Source organism: Brassica oleracea, chromosome C6 (assembly GCF_000695525.1).
Source record: "Brassica oleracea var. oleracea cultivar TO1000 chromosome C6, BOL, whole genome shotgun sequence".
NCBI classification, from domain to species: domain Eukaryota; kingdom Viridiplantae; phylum Streptophyta; class Magnoliopsida; order Brassicales; family Brassicaceae; genus Brassica; species Brassica oleracea.
The window spans coordinates 5,358,022-5,362,771 of NC_027753.1; positions in this window are offsets into that span (position 1 = coordinate 5,358,022).

Genomic DNA, 4,750 nt, shown 5'->3' on the forward strand with positions numbered 1-4,750 from the left:
AAATCGTGGACAGAGTTATTAGGAGACGGTCGTGATTACCTTCTCGTCAAGAAATAACATGTAACACCCATTAGTTTACCGCCTTTCTTCACTTTCCAAGCCTACCAGAACCTCAGAAACCGCAAACCGGAGCCTTTCTTCTTTACCGCCTTTCCTCTCGTTGAGGTTGTGCTGTTCATAGCTGAGAGGAGCTAGAGGATTTATAGTCGTGGTTTCCGTCGGTTACTTTGGGAGATGATGAGGTTGATTGAATACTTGTGAGTAGGATAAATCATGTTAAAGCTCGATGTTAAGTATGTATTAATGAAAGCTGAAGACGTTACAAATAGTTCATTGGCGGCATCGAAACAGTCGGCAGCTGATTTTTTATTGTCGACGTTCAGAAGATGATATGAAAACCCTAAACTAAACTGGGCCTGACTAAAACATTGATTAAAGGCCCAAAAGCAAGCAACGAAACAACAGCCTGCATCGGAACATCAACAAATCATTAGTAATTAATATTTTGAAGTGTCACGTGTCTAAATTTGCCATATGCTCAATACTGATGTGGCTCAAGGAGAAGGGAGAAAAGTCTCATTTATTGTTATAGATTTGCTAAGTGTTTATGCTTTCAAATGTTTATGCTTTACCCATTTTGTTAATGTCAGTGTATATATAAGATGAAATATTTATATATAACAAGAACTGTGATTGCCTTAAAATGTACTTTTTCAACAATTAAAATAATTTTATTTTTGAATAATAAATTTATACTATTATTTGCGAAGTGATTTTTCGCGACAGAGCTCTCACGTTAAAAAGTTAGAGTGGTTAATATCGTTTATACCTTTAGTGAATAATGAATAATAAACAATTAAAAATTTATTAGATACAATTTATTTTATAATTAAAAAAGAATTTAATATTACTAATAACCTAACAACGTATCTTCAGAACTACGAGATCACCTCTTTCATTTTGGGGTGACGGAGGGATATTTTTAAAAATAAGATAATTTCTAAATATTGTGTTTTTATCTTGAAATAAAAAAAGTATAAAAATTAAAAAGATAAGATATAAAATAATTTATAATTAAATATTAATCTAACAAAAAAATTTGAAAAAAAATATTATTCAATTATTTTCTAAAATATTTCTAATATGTGAGTGTTACTAAAATTTTAACACAATAATAAGCATATATTTTAAAGAAAAAAATTGTCATTATAATACTTTTATGTTTGATTTAAATTTTGTTGAAAACATAAACAATAAGTTATCGCGATGGTTTTGAATTAATAAAAATAAAATAATAATTATTTTTAAGAAGATTATGTTCATGTACAGATAAAATATCTAGTTATTTTAATAATAGACCCTACAATATATGAACTAAGATGAATAAGACCCATATTAATGTTCTGTATACAGTTGAATGATGATGTATTTGACGATGGAGAATCAAACATCAACTCAAACTGATTACTACTAGGGCTGTGGAATTTAAATTCATTGTTCCCTTGGATAAACATTTGATTGTCATCAAGGTTTGAATAAAATTCCATTCGTCCTTAAATTCAACGAAAATTCCATTTGCCTGAAGAGTAATGCTTTGATCTTCCACCACTGAATAAACTGGGTTCCGTTTGTGGTGTACATAGGCAATGACATGAACCTGGTGATAAACCTCTGTTTGTGTTCATAAACTTCAAATCCATAAATCGATCTGTTTTTGGACCGAGCAAACATGCAGAAACACTGGCTTTCCAGTTTCATTGACATGTAATTTGGTTGATTCAAAAAGACCATCAGGGTTTTGACAAGCCTATGTGTAGTTTTCTTATGAATTGGCAGATTGATTCAACGTTTTCTCCTTCTTCTTGGTTAATAATGTTAAACTACGTATTCTTTTCTTTGGTGGTCATCTTCTTTTGACCACCAAAGAAAAGAATACGTAACGGTACGTAAAGATGACTAAAAAAGCTCGTGGTCATCTTACTCCACAAGCTTTAAGATTAACAAACAATCTTGTTTATTCTATCAATAGAAAGATGCTTAATGACTGAAGTCAATGTAAGACTGCGAAAATTTTGATTGAAAATCACAAAACAAAAAAATACGTAACGATATGTAAAGTAAGAAAATATTAAAGATGTCATTAAGGAAATAAACAAATTCACGTATTTGAGAATTGATCTCTTTTTTAAATCAATAAATCGTCTGTAACATATGCGATTTTCGAATCCCATGATACAACTGTAATAAGACTGTTTTGCAACATCCGAACAAAATCTGCTAACTATAGACGCAATCTATTAGGATTTATCAAAAAACATTATGCTAAAAGAGATATTCATTCATTTTTCACCAGCTAGATATGTTATTCAATCATATCTCATATATATTAAAATAGAAGCATTGTCTTTTAATGACACACTATATTGGACACATGTTATCTTTACATTGATTTCAATTTGAGTATGCTGACGTGTCAGTCTCACAATCATTTAACAATTAATGCGTTCATATACTAATTTTTTTAACTCTAACGCAGACAATTTAGTGTGTTTGCACTAATTTTTTTAATCAGTTCCTTTTTGGTTCCTACATTTTTAACATTTGTATTAGTGAACTGAAATCTCATTGTACAGCTACTGAATAATATCATTTTGAAAAGAAAAAAAATTACAAAATCATTAAGATTCGCATAAACTAAAATGCTGGAATGAGAATGTTTTAGAAATTGAAAGTTTCGTATTATTTTGCCGAACTTAGCCATGGTTGAGGTTTATATACACGAATGCAATAAATAATTGCGATTGGTTATGAATTAAAGAAATTGAGGTAAAAAAACACTACACACAAAGTCGAATCTTTAGTTTAGCCAAATATTGATTTTATTTACGGATATTTCATATCAGACCAATAATTAGAAACATAATCAGATTATTAGAAAAAAAAATCAGAAATCAGAAAAAATTTAGAATAAAAAAAGTTCATAAAACCGATTGAAAAAAAAAAAGAATTCATGTGCCGACTGAAGATATAACATTATTTTCCACGCAACTCTAACACTTTTCACTCGATTGTATCATGTTTTTATTATATTTACCAAGAATATTTTATAAAAAATACATGTTATTGGTTATAGACTACGTCAGTTTTGCAACATTCCCAACAATATTGTCACGACGCCCAACCATTTTAATTGGTATTCCTAAAGTATGGTCAATTAATTATGTATGTTAAATAAACCCAAAAAATTTGTTTTACATTTACTTTATTTTGCTTTGTATTATTAGAAGAAAATAAGTTTGAGTAAAATATATTCATCCGAAGAACCGAACCGAAGTAGATTTGAAAGTAATATTAAACACAAACTAAAACTGATTAAGTACTCAGATGGATTTAAGATTTTAATATCCAGATAACAATATCCGAATTTGATTCAAACTAAAATATTTTAGATACCAAAAATATCTAAATCACAATTATATACTTAAATATCTTAATTATTAAAAAAATTATATCAATTAGATATTCAAAATATGAAAAAATCTAAAAATTATCAACATAGTCACAAATAAATATCTAAAAATAACAGAAAATATTCAAAATATTGAAAACTATTTATTGGTTCTCCATCTAAATATTTAAATTGAACTAATTTTTATTTAAATTTAAATATTTGGTAATATATTATTCAATTTTTTATGTTTTATATTATTTTATTTTTGGATTTTGAGGATTTAATTATATTTTGATTTTTGTTAAAAAAATACATAATTAAAATGGGTACCCGAACCGAACCCGTAATGATCCGAACCAAATCCAAATCAAAATTTGTAAATATATGAATAAAATTTAAATTTCTAACTCTAAAAAATCCGAATAGAACAACTGAATCCGAAAGGATATATGTCAATCCTTGGAAAAAAGTATACAATAAATCATTAAATAAAAAATATAATAAATAAATCTAATAAACTATTTCACTCTGCAAACAACGCATATTATTACGTGGTTATTATTAATTTGGTAACATTTTTCTTATATTTGTTAGGATTTACCTAAAACAATGCTAACTCTAGACGCAATCTGTTAGGATTTATCTAAAACATTATGCTAAAATCTTTGTATGAATTTGCTTCAAAATAATATTTTTCACCGTTTCTTTTTGGCAAAAAGAATATTCATCCGTCTTTCACCAGCTAGATATGTTATCCAATCCTATTATTATTAATTTGACAACATTTTCTTATATTTCCATATTAACTAGAGAAAATTAAGTAGTAAATGGCGAAATTAGATGATATACTTTAAAAATGGCTATTAAAAAAAAAAATTGCTCACCAACCAACCAAGCCTAGTTTTAGATTTCAAAATTAATAGTTAAATTATGTAAATTGAACAAAATGGTCACTCCCTTACATAAGATGATGCATATCTCAATTCCATCTTTAGATAAGCTACGTTGTTCTAATCCAACAGAATCAAATCAATTTATCCGACTAATTAAAAGCAAAAACGATTTGTAAAGGGTACGTGAGTATGATAAGTTTGTCTGCGAACATTTTAGAGCAACACATTAATATGCGCATAATCGCTAAAGTAATCATTGAGCAAGACCTTTTCACCTAACGAACTTTTATAGATTTAGCTGATGATTAACACTTGTATGCTCTAGAAGAAAACCAATTATGATATATCAACACGTGTCACCCCTACAACTTAGTGCATCTCCACATGACATGACTTCACCCCCCCC